This window comes from Leuciscus leuciscus (genome assembly GCF_965113295.1).
Source record: "Leuciscus leuciscus genome assembly, chromosome: 21".
Classification (NCBI taxonomy): Eukaryota; Metazoa; Chordata; class Actinopteri; order Cypriniformes; family Leuciscidae; genus Leuciscus; species Leuciscus leuciscus.
This window is the reverse complement of record NC_138745.1, coordinates 28,728,782-28,745,353: the sequence shown is the minus strand read 5'-3', so window position 1 is coordinate 28,745,353 and position 16,572 is coordinate 28,728,782. Positions and strand designations below refer to the sequence as shown.

The following is a 16,572-nucleotide window of genomic DNA, read 5'->3' as shown; positions in this document are numbered from 1 at the left end:
AAATATAAATAAATATATAATTATGCTATTATTAATATAGCAATTGTAATAATACTTAGCTATATTTAGCCTACATTTGGAATATCTTGAAAACTGAATATGAATTCTTTTCAACAACTTAGAATGTTCCATCCACACGTCACTATTTTCGAACTTTTCAAATAAGCATTTGCTTAATTAAATATTGTGTTTGACGACTTTCAAGTAATGACTCAACTTTAAATGGCTGCAAGCTCTTTGTGTTCAGTTGGCCTCCAAAATTTCTTATAAATCCATAATGAATTTTCGAAGGCGTTCTGAAGTGATAGTTTAGTTCTCAGACACAAAGGGAGAGGTATGAGGCTGCCTCAGGGGGGCGAGAGAGTCTCCTGCCTGAGACACTTCTGACTTTTACATTGAGTTTACGATCATACACCTTCTGTCTTGATACCGGCCGGTCGGCCCACTGAATATAGGCTATTGGTCAAATAACTTCTACTAATATTAACTAACACAGATCAGTAATTCGTGTACATTAAATGTACAATATTTATTCAAATGTTTAAGGAATTTATCACTGGATGTAGGCCTACCACAAATTATATGAGCGTTACATAATGTATAGCCTACAATAATATTTGCCAATCCTATTAAAATTAAAGGTTAGGCCTATTATAAATCGTCACCAATACTATTTTTAAACTAGGCTTACACGAACAACAGTTTATCTGTCTTGAATGTTTCAGCTGACCATCATCAACTTAATAGGCTTTATAATTCTGCATACGCCTAGAACAAGAAATGTAAGAATTTCGTGAACTAATCTCTGGCCGTATTTTTCCCCACTGTTTTAATTTTTTTTTTGAAAACGGACATAAAAAACAAAAGAAATCAAATTAAATATAAATACATAATTGCATAAATATTCTTATTGCTTTGCCTTAGGCATTGGAACGTTGGTAAACTACATTAGGCTACTCTAAGCTTACATAACATAAAGCTATTATATGACCATATAAAATGTCACACATTAACTCCTCTGCTACCTTCAACGCGTGTCAACAGTCTACAAGCATACAAACAATCAAACAAATAAAATATTATTTTTTTTACTTATTGGTATGCCTAATTGTAAAATGGCCCGAGTCTATGCATAGCTTTCAGGTTTTCGTATAAAATCACCTCATTTGAATTTATTTAAAACATCATTCGATTCGAATATGAAATAACCCCCCCCCAATAGCTTTTGTTTTTCTAAAGGGTTTACACTGTAAATACATATCCCAAATACAGTTGGCAGCGAGATGTATTGTCAGTGAAGTGAAAAGACTGATAACACGAACTATATGAGAGGCCCTACTGGCCAGCAGCCTGCATAAATTAATGAATGTTTTATACATCAAGTAGCCTACCTACGTCAATCTGGAAAATCTACAAAACACAGATGTGTCTTTGGTCTTGTAAAAAGAATCGAGGAAAAACTGGTTATTTGGCCTTCATCCTCTACTGGCCGTCGTAGGAGGAAGGCTTTGGGTCATAGGCAGGCTGTTGGTCTGGCGTGAACCTTTTTAGAAAGATTGAGTAATTGCAAATCACAATGTTCCATTAACCATAATAGGGCCTTGCCACAAAAATGCGTAAATTGACTGTCTTGATTTATTATAAATTTAGTCTTTTCCTCTAAGAATATACTGCTACTAGCCTAACTCCGTCATCGTATTCATAAAAATTCCCTTCTGCTCAAGTCAGTTTGAATTAACTTCAGAAACTCGTCACTATTCGCTGCGGGGCTCCGTCTATTGTTATAGGCCTACAGAAAGAAAGAAAAAACGAGGAAAATTAAATATTCTTTCTGTGTTTTTGAATTCTTGTTTTTGTTAAGTCAGTGCACTAGGTAAACCGGTTATGCTGCCTATCTATATCCTTCACAAGAATGCCAGTTTATCGATAATCTAACGGTTAATCTCAAAATTACAAAACATAAATACAAGGATATAGGCTTAATGTAAAAAAAAATATGATCAAACTCACACTCCCACGCAAAGTCAACATGCCTGCACAAATTGAAAAACATTATATAGGTAATAGCCTAGGTATAAAAAGTATAGCCATACAATTACAAAAAATATATATAATAAGGGTAAAATAAATAAAACAAACATGTGGTAAAATAAATAGCTTACATGTAAATATGTAGAAAAATAGAAAATTGTAGATATGGTCGTAAAATAAAATAGGGTTGTAGTTTGCTTTAGATTTGGGGCAATATGTTTTATGAATTATCTGGGGCCTATACGGCACTGCTGGATTGGATTTGCTTGTGTGCATGTTGATAAAAACACACACACTCACAATGTGTTAAATTATGGCGATACAAAACACACACAAAAAGATTTTTAGTTTTAGGCAGTTGTGTCACACACCAAATGTACATTTCACCACCATACAAATATCATTCTTTGAAGTCCTTATAGGCTTCTAATAATTCAACTAACAAAATCTTAATCAACTCTATTTATAACGTTATAAAAATCAGACGACAGATCTTAAAGACGAGATTTGCTTAAAAGAACACGTTAAAAAAAATCGTGTCTGTGTATAGGGATTTTTAATAGACACGCAACAAAATATGACTCAATTTTTAAATTGATAGATAGGTCGAAAAAAATACGGTACAGGACCAGGACATTTTTATTTACTTTTATTTTTCACACGAATAAACAATACACATCCGATTACAGTATTTTGTATCTGAAAACATGCTGTGCAAATAAATATAAAATAAATAAGTAGGCTGTAAATACAATAAAAAATGCAAATCATGCGCGATATAAAAAAGAAAGCAGAACTTAGGCTAATAAATAACCATAAGTCTTTTTCGGTTCCTGAATCAGAATCGCAATTGTATATGCGTGGATTTAAAATATATATTGCAAGGTGTGTATTCGTTATTTCTGAACAATTCGGTTTGATCATTCATATACAATTTAGCATGTTTAAATATGCCTATAGACTTTATAGGCTACTAAAGATGACTGAAAAAAAAAAATCGTTTGTCTTGCTGTAAATTGCGTAGTTAAAAAAAGTGTATATTACCAGTGATCCAAACAATTGTCCTCTAAGAAATCTGTGGATACCCAATGAATTATTCATACATGTCCTTTTGAAAACAGCCTGTAATATTATTTAGACTAGGCCTATATATATAGGCTAAATAAATAAATCGCTGTATCCCACCTTAATGGCAATGTGACCTCCGAGACATCCCATGCATATAAAACATCCTTGATGTGAAAACGACGAATTTGTTTAACCACACAAAATCTCTTTCCTTTTTTTTTTTTTTTCTCAATTATTGTTGATTGTCGCCATTATCTTTACCTTTACACTATCGTACGACTAAACTCCGAAACGCAAGTAGGCTAGAAGAAAACAAGCAAGCGCGACATTCGAAACTCGCGCCAAATTATCCAATGTCTTGTTGGTCATAATGACGCGCAATGCTGCAACGCGTGCTGATCTCGTAGTGCTATTTGGAAACATTTACAAATAGTCGACATCCATGACAACATGAGAGCGTTACGCGGAGAAGAACGTTCATGCTCGCGGTGCAATTCATTGCCTTTTTAAAGACTAGGTGTAACAGCTCTCGGGCAAGACTGTGAAATAAGCTATCTAGCCCTCTCTCTGCTCCAGACGATACAGTCCGCTCTGCAATCTTCCTCACTGTTGTATTCCACAACAACGATCTAGACGTATCAAAAAAACGCAAGATATCTGGCATCTTCCGTTGAAGGTGCACCGTCGTCCATTTCCACAACAGGGTTTGAAGCACCGGAGGCGCGCCATTCTTCTTAACGCAAAATCACAGGCGTCTTTAGGTAGCAGGGTTGGAGAGGAGTCGTGCAAGGGGATCTCCCCTCCCCAACCCAGCCGCCGAGGTGGATAGGGGGAGGGGAAACCCGCTGGATCTACGGGAGGGAGCCCTTGGCCAGCCGCGCAAAAAGGAATTCCCACCAAACGTAGCCCATATTTAAGGGGGATCCGTAGACTCGATAGACACAAACAACTGGCACGTTAAATGTGCATTCCGGTCGTGCCAGATTTTTATTTAGACCTCATAAAACACAACGTTGGAGAAGTTGTTTTGAAATACAGGGAATGGTATGGGTCGTTTATAGATAACATAACATAATATGGAAATAAACGTGATCCAGTTATGTCCACAAATAGATCTGGGCAATCATACGTGGGCATAGAATGTTCCCAATGAGAACCGATTGAAATATAGCAGAATTTAAATTCAGCACGAAGCCTATTTTTGTTTAAAAGAAAACTGAGTGTGTTGGAGCTGAACGTGTCCACCTTAAAACATGAGCTCTTTCAAACGCAGAGAGCTCATGATGGTGGTTAATGCCCTGGTTAGATGTTCTGCTTGGCTACTTTTTGGAAAGCTAAGACTATTGATTTGCAAAAACAAAAGGGGAACTATGAGGATATCAGAAAAATGCCTCAGAATAAATTAAGTGATGGTGAAGTCATCAACAGATCAGTGCAGTCTATCGTGATGATACGCCTATATGGTTCGTGTGTGAAATTTAATTAAATCGGTATTCTTTTACTATGTTTTATGTGCACTTATCTGTTAAACATTATATAATGTAAAGTATACGTTGTATAATGTAAAGGCCTGGAGAATTACAGTGTTACCAAAAAAGTCGAGGGGTGGCTATTTGGAAAGTATTGTGAGTTGGGGTTTCGCATTTCAAATGAATTACTCTCGGCTTTCCAACAGTCGCAGTTCACACCTATGTAAACGCACCCCGGAGGGCAACAGATTTATTTGCAAGAGAACTATTTTACCCCTCCTTTTTACCCTCGACTCGGTGATGGATGGACGATCTCTCTTTGTCTAAATGCAAATAGACTTTAACCCTGAATTAATGGATAACTCCGTAGAGGGGTGATTACTCGACTTTCGGGTTGATCTGCCTTTCTCATAGTCCGTCTGTCACCAGCTACATGACAATTGATCATTTGACGCACATTTGGTGCACCCCCTAAATGTGCGAATTACTACCACTCTAGTCTAGACAATCGAGTTCAACTGACAATATTCCTTACACTGGTTTATTAATCAGCTGGACCAGTCTATCTATCTATCTATCTATCTATCTATCTATCTATCTATCTATCTATCTATCTATCTATCTATCTATCTATCTATCTATCTATCTATCTATCTATCTCTGATAGCACATTTTGATACTGTGATACAGTTCTTTCTTTTTCCAAAGTCATGCTAAGTTCATTTATAGATTTATTTTGCTGCTGTTTTTAAGAGAGTTCTGCATGTCAGCATTAAAGTGCAATAAGTAGCCAATAATGTTTGGAATTTTGGAAGCAATCTCCAACGTTAACTCTGATAAACATAACATGGCTGTCATTTACCCCTGAGCTAGCTGCAGACCCCCTGTTGTTGTCTGTAAGGAGCCCCATTTAAAAGCAATAAAGAACACAGCAGCGCGTGCAGAGAGGGGAATGGAGAGGCATTTTGGATTTGATTTGAAGTTTTAGGATCAGACAGTAGATCTGTTTTTGAATGCAGTGGGTTTTTAGAGACTTGCTCTAAAAATGCATAAACCTTATTTGTAAATTATTGTTTGACTTTTATTGGGACAATTTACCAAGTAGATCAATTCATGTTGTTAATTTACTAATCCCCTTTCCTCTGTTTGTGTTTTGTATCTTGTAATGTTTTTGATTGCAATGTTTCGTACATGCTGAAACTTGTTGCACCAGGGTTGAGCATTTATTGATAGTACTGTAACAAATAGAAAGGTGAAATGAAAATGTAATGTGCATCAATACGTGTGTGTGTGTGTGTGTTCAGTTTTGTCCTGGTCTTCAGTACGACTTGCACATTACCAGGGGTACTAAAATTTTATTTCCAGCTAACATGGTCAGGATACAGAGTGTGTGTGTGATTGAGTGTGTGTGTGTGCGCTCGAGAATATGTGTATAACAGCACTATTGCCTTTTGCCAAGGGGGGCGTTTGCTCATGTAGCTTGTAAAACTCAATGTCTGGGCACCCTTTAAGCCTTCCCTATGAAATATCACTTGTGTTCTTGCTGTCCGGTGATAAAAGAGCCAACAGGATTTGGAACTGATCTATACAGAAGAGGCCACCTGTTGCAGAGGATACAACATGAACCATTATCAGTACATAATATTATGCGTCACATGAGACCTAATTTTGTTAATAAGCCATATTCTTTAATGCATGTGAAACTAATTTTGGTGTTAAAGCGATAGTTCACCCAAAAATGGTAATGTTGTCATCATTTACTCACTCTCATGTTGTTCCAAACCTGTATGAGTTTCTTCTGTTGAACACAAAAAAAATATATTTTGAAGAATGTTGGTAACCAGACAGTTGACAGTATTGACTTCCATAGTAGGAAAAAAATACAATGGAAGTCAGTGGCGATCATTCTTCAATATATCGTCTTTTGCGTTCAGCAGAAGAAAGAAACTCATACAGGTTTGGAACAACATGAGAGTGAATAAATGATGACAGAATTGAAATTTTTGTGTGAACTATTCCTTTAAAATGATACATATAAGCAAATATGCACACTTAAAGGGGCAGTTCACCAAAAAAAAAATAATAATAATTGAGTATAATTAGGCTATTGGTTTACCCTCATGTCGTTCCAAACCTGTATGACCTTTTTTGAAACAACACAGAGTCAATTATGACAGAATTTTCGTTCTTTTAAACGTTCGCCTTTTTCCACCTTTGTTGCCATTGGCTTGGCTTGGCTTGTTTAGTTGGGGACATTAAATTGAACATTTAATTTAATATTCAACAATAATATTGATCTGCCTGCATTGACACTATTATACAAGACCTGAACAGAGCTGGACGATGACATCACGGTTTTCTCCGGAGTGGCGGCTATATATAAATGAACTAAATAAATAACTTTTTTTAAACAAAAATGAAACATCACTGAAATGACTTAAGCTGGACTGTGACGCTATTTTCTTCTGGAAACAAACTCTTTTGCATTATTTTCCTGTTATCTCTTTAAAGCTGCTTTGAAACAATCTGTATTGTAAAAAGCGCTATATAAATAAATGTGACTTGACTTGACTTAAAATCTTTTGAGAAAGATAATTGAATAATTAATGTAATTAGAGGCATGAGTGTGATGTAAAAATCAACAAACAGATCAGGAGGTCTAGGCCCACAAACTCATTTCATCCTCCCCTTCACCATTTTGCTTATTTTTTTCCCTCACTTTCTGCTTCTCACATTCTCTTGCTTAAATCTGTTCCATTGTGTGGCTGATGGAGTCCGTTGTTCATTCGTCTCATAAAATCAAATCAGCAGTAGTCTTGGGACCTTGGTGTGTATCAGAGGGTGAACACAGGGTCGTCTCGTTCTCTCTGCACATCTTTAAAAAGAAAGCGATGCCCAAGGCCTGGAGATAGAGACTGATAAAAGGCAGCAGAATGCGAGAGAGGAACGAGGGACAGTGGGGAGAGGGAGGAAAAGAGATGGTTCATTGTTGGGTGGGCAGTTCCATCACTTGATGACTGTGGCACTCTCCTCAACCCTGCAGCTGGGTTCTGATGCCCTCACAAACTGTCTTTCTTCTTCCCAACAACAACCATGGCTTCGGGGGGTCACAGAAGATGCTTGCCCTGCCATGTGATGGCGCTACAGATGTGGTGAGGGAACTTTTTTAACATCCAGGGCAAAAAGCAAATGCGTCAGATACAAAGGGAGCGTCACAATACTGTCCTTGTATCTTTCTCCCAGCTGCTGTATTTAACAGCTGCAATAAAGAGCTTATTTGAAAAACCTGAAAAAAGAAGAAATTGAATGCCTCAGACTTTTTAAGGGATGTCTCTGTTTGTAGTTCCCTCTGTACTACATCTAATGCCTCATCCATATGTATACAAGTGTTTAAATCAGACCTCTTGCTCTGATCTAAAGATAAAATAATGAGCACTACTCAATCCTGTTCACATCTCAAGCCATTTGGAGCTGTGATTTGGTGGTGTGAATTTAGCACTGAATATTTAGCTTTATTTTCTTATTCATAAACATAATAAGGATCATGGAATTAACACACCTGATGCAATTCCTCATTTTCTAAACTTATGTTGTTTACTGGAGTCATTCAGTGTAATGTTTTGATACCGTAGTTTGTTTTAAAAATAAAAAAGTTTGAACATTATAGAATATGCCCATATGCTTTTCTCTTGGAGCACTTTTCTGTCACCTATAAGCCACATGCACACTCCATAACTATATATTTCTTCTCTACATTCTAAAAATGTACTCTAGAAAATTCACTGTATTGACAACCACATTAAGCTTTAGAAAGTCCGCATAGTGTACTGAATCGTTCCGTGCATCCGTCGCGTAAATTACCAAATTGATTCAGGCAACCATAGCAGTGACGTCACTCTATTTTTGGACCCTGACAGCTTGGGTTACGGTGCAAGGAAAGCACAAAACATATATTACTCGTCTTTACCCAGTCTCAAATTTTGATTCTGTTTCTCTCCACTAGTTCCCCACACCAACCCTATATAGGTCCGCATGTCTTTAAACTGCGCGCGAGAGCGACAGATTATTTCTATCGTTAATATTACTATGATCGTAAACATCTCCACCACACGTCTTTTATGCCTGTGAGAAGTCGAAATGTCGCTATTGTTATCATTAATTTAGTAGGCCTGTGTCAATCATCTACATCCTGTTTCGGAAGTGACTCCTGAATTCCGTTCACAAACGGGATGATCATTTAAGTGATTCACTTAGGCAATGTAGCCTATTTAAACGCAACTCTCATTTCTGTAGCCTATGAGTTGCTTTCAATGGTTAATTACATGGAAGTTCCTGCTCCTTTGTCCATTTAAGCCTAGAATGCCTTTAGCCTACTATCAAAAAATCTCAAATGTTTTGGAAATCATGGATCTTTTAGAAAGTTTTCCATTTATTGGATTGTCAGCAGCTTCATGGAGGAATTTAGAGTCTTATTTTTCTAACATATTACAGCTGTTATCACAGTGGACTAAGCACAGACAGGTTTACTGTGATTTCTCCAGTGGGGATAGAAATACGCCCTTAACATGTGATAGGTCTGTCCACAGGCAAAATTGCAGGCCCAAGGAAGAAAATTATGTCTGTAGATATATTTTTTTTTTATGTTTTTTTTTTTTACCATATCTACTTTAAATTTAATTTGCCATAAATCCATGTCCTGTTTTTTAAAATATTTTGTCATCTCATGATATTTGCCTATGTTTTATTTAATCCACCGTTCTGATTAATCTGTTAATCTCATCATCTCAGTGCTGGTCTGGAGGGGCCGAATGATGATTGAAAGGTCAATGAGGATTTGTTCTCCTGTGAAAATATCTATATTAAATGACATTTTTAAAATAGATTTATACATTTTGTTTCAAATATGTAATATACAAGGGCAGGGCAAGAAAAATCTTTGTACAGAGGGACTGATTAGATTACATTCCAATTGAAATAAATGGAACATGCATTAAAGCATTCCCGAATCAGTCACATATTTGCATCTTCTGACACTTGTATTCTGCAGGACTCTGTGCACAAATAAGGAGCATGGATCTTAAATTTAGTTTCACTGTAATTTTAATTAACGCATTCATACAAGTGAAAGGTTAGGAGTTTGTAGTAGCAGGATACCATCATTCATGCTTTCATGAATATGGAGAGGTTTAGCTCCATCACTTTAATCTTCTGTTAGCTGCCCCGAAGCTTGCTTAGTGCAGACAATAGTGTTAATTATTCCATGCTTCTCTCCTTCAAACACTTACCATTCACATATGTTTATGCAACAAACAAGGAAGTGCCCAAAACACACAGTCATTAAGAATATTCACCACACAAACAGATGATGTTTATAATTTCTGCCATTGCAGTCATGCCAATGACATCGTCTTTAACGGTACAGCAGGGTAATTTGGGGTTAAGTTTGTGTCCATGAAAAATCTGACTTTTCTTGTCCTCCTTTGATTGATCCCTTTTGAAATTGCATTATTAAACACGAGCGTCCATATAAGTCACAGTATACGCAGTAAATGCAGATGTGCCGTGGTGTCTGTTTTGTCAGGAATGCTGTTTAAATACACTTTGACTGCTAATTATAAGTGTGCGGATGTACAGTATATGCATGCTAGCAGATCTGTCTCAGATTTTTTTGTCATTTGGGGTAGGCCTGCTCATGGAATGTCCACCTCTGATAAATATAATATGACAACTGTAATGAATAAAACTATTGCATTCAGCACATTTCTGCACTTCCACGAACTTTCATGAGCAAGTTGTAACATCTTTGGGTATTTATAAACATTGGCAATCGGTGAGGGAATTTTTCAGGGAGGTTAATATGTAAATCAATATTGATTAAACCAATAAAAGTGTCAGGTTTGATTTTTATTTATTTTTTTGTATGCAGTTACAGCTCATATATATGTACACTGAGTTTTTAAAATAAATATTGCAGTACGTTTTACTAGAAAGTACTGTTTTAGTCTTTCACATTTTTACATTTAATTCAATGCTACTTGCTGTTTCTTTGTAATTATTTGTGAAGTTTACTAGTATTTTTTTGGTAAAAAAATGTTTACAATTGTTTCCGTGTAGATGATATACCCTTAGTCTTGATAATAGTCTGACAGAGTAAATCTCCCAAATTACAAATTTCTTTTAATCTCTCGTTTGCCTTTTTCGGCTTCAATTTGGAAATAAGCAAGCAAATAATGTTATTGGTATATCCACTCTGATCGGTCTTTATTCTGTCAGCCTTCTTTAACATTCTTGCCTTGATTGGTTATTGTATATGAAAGACTGTTTTGTAGGCCTATAGACAATGCTTGTTATGCACATTAGAAGAGAAAAGTTAGCTCTATCACTTTTGCTGTTAGGTTCATTTTGAATACATTTTAAAGAGGCTCAGCCTGCATCACTTTAATGATATTTATCACTTAATGATATTCTCAAAAGTGTTTGTTTCTTTGTGTAAAACTTTTTTAGCTTTGAGTGCACCTTTAAACTGCACGCCTGTTCAGCAGTACAGCATTCACCCTTTGCAAGTTGGTCCTTTAACTTGTAAGTGCATGCCAAAGTTGCACTATATCAATATATTTGTGTAAAGCTAAAAGTCTTGCGTCTCACTCGATCAGTGCTCACGGGCCTGAAAGCGTTAATTTTCAGACGTCATCATTCCCGGGGCGGTGACCTTAAAGGTAGGGGTGGGGGCAGATTTTTGCTCCGGGGATGAGTGGGAAATACGCCTCGCTTTCAAGGCAAATAGCCTGTTTTGGATGTAAAAACATAACTTGTTTGTAAGAGTCGGGCATTGCTTTTCTTTCAGGACAACAAATGTATTTTGTAATGGATTGCCTGTGTTTCCTCAAGGTAAATCTGTAGTTATTTAAGTAAACAACATATTGAAGCGAACGTGTGTTTGTGGTGTTTCTTGTAGCCTACTGATCTTACTCCTCTACATAACATCTGTTCTCGGACACATTGGATTTGTCGAATGCATTGTATCAGCTGCAGCACCCTTTACAAAACGCGTATGTACATTGAAAAACAACCGTTAAAATCGGTTTTAAGTATCAATATTCTGTACAGTTGTTTCAATGTCTTATAGCTAATTTCGCACGCGTGGTCACGATCGACTCGCGGATCGTCTGCGATGTATTTTAATTTCCTGAAGTTACCACATGAAACTGGCTACTTTAGTCCGATTAAGGTAGGCTTGGTTCTTTTTGCAGATCATGTGGAAAGTCCAATATGGTGGAGAAGATCTGATTTAAGTATCCAAGGTCTATACGACGCAGAGGAAAGGGGCCGCTTTCCTCCTAATCTTTTCCAAGGTCCCGTTCGGTGCAAACATGCAAAAAAGTAGAACAGTTCAAGGTGTGTTAAGGAGTTGGGGTATGCTCAAGAGACACGTGCCCTCTCCCCTAATTAAATGAGGCAAAAATGCAATGGTCTGGATATGACAGCAGATTAAATTTCGTTCGCCTCTCCATCAATTTTCTGTTTAATGTCACTGAGCTCCATTGTGGGAGAAGAGGACGCGTCATCCAGCCATAAATTTGTGATTATAGAGGCTCGAGGAGGCAGTTGACTCTATTCGGACGGATTTGCTCCGTACCTTCAGATATATCTTCAACAACCAGAAACCATTCAAGTGTCTTTTATATACCATTTAGGCTTTAAATAGTTTTTACCGGACTAGACTATGACTAAGTAGTCATGATAAATTAAAAAGCCTCTATTTTTTTTCAAAGGCTGTTAAGATTAGTTAGAAAGCTCCGCGCGAGGAAGGGACACTTCAGACGGCTTTTTTCTTGATGAAAGATTTGAATCCAGATCACGGGCGCATTCCCCATTTCGCATAAATCAATAGTCAATTCTTATTTAAAAAATATTTTCTGTCTGGATGGACTTCCATTTTTATAGGTAGGTGTTTTCTACTCATCTGATTGTGATTTATTTCAGCCATAAGGACTTTTGCAGAAGTATTGAGAAGATCGTGCTATAGCCTACATGTTTAGGCTACTCGTAAATGTTTGTGTCCTTTATGCAGAAGGTATATGGGTTTTCAGAATAAATATGCTAATGGTTTACTACAAGGCTGTTCTTGACATTAAAATACACTTTCATCTCGGACATACACCATTCGATCAAGAACTATTTAGCGGTCAGTAAAAGAGACTTGTATCAATTTTTGAGAAGTCAAGCCTTTTTCTAAAACTGGCTTTGAATTCAGTATTTTAATGCCTAAACAATATATTTACTTGTAGCCTACAATTGATATGGGAATTTTAGAAAGATACTAATGTGTTATATCTCGGAAGATTTTTATCTCTATTAGGGTAGCCCACAAAAGACACGCCGTTCTGTGTAATATGGGAGAGGGCCTTTTGACCGGATATTTGATTGTTCTGACTTTTTCATTGTTTGTGCTGGGCTCTCAAATAGTTTACGTCACACAAAAAAATTAAAATTTGAATACATATAAATTATATTAAATTAAATATAATTTATTTTAACTTTTATACTTATTGTTTCCGTTCACATGCTAAATGTTTAACTACATCTATACTATGGTCGATTAGTAGGCTAGTTCAAGTAATTCATTCATTCGAATTCAGTCATTTGCATTATTGCTTTGCTCACCAAGGTTACTTGGTCACAGGGTCAAAACATTATTGCTGTTAAACGAAACATGTATTGATGGTAGCCTATATGATTTCATATTATTTCAGTCTGTTTGGATTGAGCCATTCGTGAAATGTAATACTAGCTATACATTTGTTTATACAACCAAATTAAACTCGGAATGACTCATTTTTGTTCCCATAAAAATCAACATGTATCAAGGGCCTTCAGGAGGGACAATTACGTCGACTGATAACGTGTAAAACATTGAATACATACCTGTGAGAGGAACTATGAAGATCTGACAACCACCAGGCTGTGATAAAAGCATAGGCTACATAGGCTATACTCAGATCAAAACAGCACAGTGTCCCGTGTCAAAACCGAGTGGGCCACTGACAATCCAAAAGCATGTGCTGAGCCATTCCCTCAAGGATTTATTTGAATCTTTACATACAGACTCATTATCGCGAATGCAAACAGTGTAGACTATTATACTGCGTTGTGTGACTACATCTCTCATAAGATTTGTATATAAGGTAGCCTATTTAATTATGGTTGCACTACTTTGTTTTAGATTTATGGCAGTAATGAGCAATATAACAGCTCGCAGTCATTCCTACTTAGGTCATAGGCTACTTTTGTAACTCGTATTTTGAACAACTGTATAACTACAATACGAAGATTACTCGAAATAGGTATTGCTAATATTATTCACTAATTTCCTAGCAATTAGACCACTCATCCGATTAATATTCTTTAGTCACGTTAAATTTGGGAGATAAGCTTTAAGGAGACATTTTATGAATTATCACAGAATTTAAACTGAGGTATTTATAAGACAGTCTCATTAATGAAGCACATTGGGTGGTAAGTCGTCAGTTTCTTGTTCATTATAAATGGATCAGTCAATAATTGGTGCATATCAACGGCAAGTAGCCTATTTACTTCCCCTTCATCTACGTTGTTTTGTGCTTCTGTTCTAAAGTCCTAGGGAGATTTGCAAGGTAATAACAAAAAGTTTCTTGAATTTTTTTTTTAAACGTGTGTAAGTGTTTTTTTTTTTGTGTGTGTGTGATATTTTGCTAGATTCATTTACCTCTCTATAGTTTGACTTCTCGCTTTTACAATAAAACAGGTCGTAATGAGGTAGGTTTGTGCCATTTATGGGGGTGAAGCAGTACTTCCCTTAATTGGACACAGATGCTCTTTTTCTATCGATAACGCCGTTCCCTGGAATTTATAAAAGGCAGCTAGTCGGTATTCACCCTTATTGGCAGTTGTTTTTTATCATTCAAAAATTATCCCTAGGCCTGTACTGTCTTAAACCCAAAATATTCTTCGGTTGTTAGGGTTAGGGTTGGGTTTCCAAATAGCTACATTTGATTTAGCTTGTCTCTTCATCGTTTCAGGTGGAGTTTTGACTTCGGTGTCAGGTCTGTCTAATATTACTCCCTCATATGCGATTGCTAAAATCAACTGTGCGTGTTTCTGCATCGCTGATTTCATTAGACCTTACAGTTCTTGTAAAGTTCTTGTCATCGACACAAATAACGCTTCGATCAACGACGACGGGCCACAAAACACAAATTTAAACTAAATATTCTTACGCCTAAAAATGGTTATTTATAATGTCCACGTTTTAAATACAAGTCCTGAAACATACATTGGGCCTTCTAAACCGTTTGTCCAAGCCGTGTATGCACGTCCCTGATGCCTGACACTTACCAGAGGCCAAGTCATTTCACAAGAATTTTGTAATTCTGATGGTTGCAAATGTTCAAAAGTAGCTCCAAATATATTTCACTTGGATATCAAATGCAGTAGCCTAACTTAAATCATCCAAATGAGAGGAGAGGTCACCAAATAGCTACCAATCAACCTAATTTAGAGCTATAGGTTTAAGACGCCTGCATGCTATATTCAATCAAGTTCTGTTAAGGAATAAAATAATTTGATGTTCCTGTATCATTTAACACCAACGTAACATTTTACACTTCACGTTAGTTAAATGATACAATATTAATACCTATAGGTTAACACAATAATTAATTAGGCCTACTTTTTTTCAATACACCGGATGTTTTAAAATCGTGTTTCTCGTGCAATTTTACGAGCAGATCTCCGGCCAGTGAGCGAAATGAATGTCTTGACTGAACATGCTCCATCCTCGTCACCAGTTATGGAGTGCATTGTCACAATGATTCATCCGACGGACTCGCATAAAATCCCCTAACCTACATGGACGTGTATGCGCATGTAAGCATCGTTTATACATTCGAATCAGAGTGGGCTCTAGTATTCAGGCATCCTCTGTCTTATTCTTTTGCCAAAGGCAGACCATTGGGATCTCGCACTATCTAAAACTGGTGTGCAACTTAGGCCTGACAATAACTGCGTCTCTGCGCACCCTTGGCCTATACGCTGGTGACAAACGCCCCGTTCCGGTAGTTTGAATGTAGCTGGAAGATGGAGGGAAAGTGTCAATCAGAGACGCTTCATTGATCACGGACAATGCCGTTCGCAGGACTGGTCTGTTTCGAGAGCAATCAGTCACTCCGCATTAATTATCCCCGCGTCCCACAGTAGGGCAGCTCGCGCTGGCACATGGACAGTGTGTGTCTGTTTGTGTGTGCGTGAGTGAGTGAGTGAAAGAAAAAAAAAGTAAGAATGTGTGTACGCGCGTGGGGAGAGGAGATTGTGTGGAGTGTGTGTGTGTGTGTGTGTGTGTGTGTGTGTGTGTGTGTGTGTGTGTGTGTGTGTGACAGAAAGAAACAGACACTGAGGTTGTGTTCAGGTATACATGTAGGCTATATGTATTTAGACGAGCCTCCATGCGAGAAAGAGAGTGCATTTGGTTGTGTGTAAACGTGTGTTTGCATGGGCTGCTTGTATGTGTGTGTGTGTGTGTGTGTGTGTGTGTGTTATCCGCACACCACTAAAAATGCACCCCACCCCCACCTTTCAAGTTGCGAAAAGGAGCCAATAAAAACCCAACAATAAAAGGGTCTTTCTTGTCACTAAATAAATTAAGTGCCGATATCTGCTTAAAGCGCTGCACCTTTTTGTGTATTGCAGAACGGAATTCTTTATTGCCCCAATGTTATTGGTTTTTTCCAGCATTTTTTTTTTTGGGGATAGAAGGGTCGGCGGTAGGGCATAGCACACACTCTGTAACACGTACTGTAGAGTTGGTTAACACAATGACTGTGCACTTTGTCATATTAAGAGCTTCTGCTTATGGATCGTTTCTTGATTTCATACTTCTGAGGCCAACATTTCTGTTAAATCTCATTCACCGTGGCATTTTTCTTTCAGGACTGACCTTATTTCTCTCTCTTTATCTGTCTTTTCCCTT

General features: G+C 37.2%; 1 protein-coding gene across 2 annotated transcripts in view; it reads left to right on the top strand.

The window, feature by feature from the left end:
* The first annotated feature begins 11,293 nt into the window (after positions 1-11,293).
* bahcc1b (BAH domain and coiled-coil containing 1b) overlaps positions 11,294-16,572 on the top strand; it is a 101,467-nt gene continuing 96,188 nt past the window's right edge. Inside the window, exon 1 of one of the 2 annotated variants that reach the window (XM_082152305.1) lies at positions 11,294-12,512. The gene's annotated coding sequence lies outside the window, so the exon portion shown is untranslated. The remainder of the gene's footprint in view (positions 12,513-16,572) is intronic. The other variant, XM_082152306.1, reaches the window with a different exon arrangement.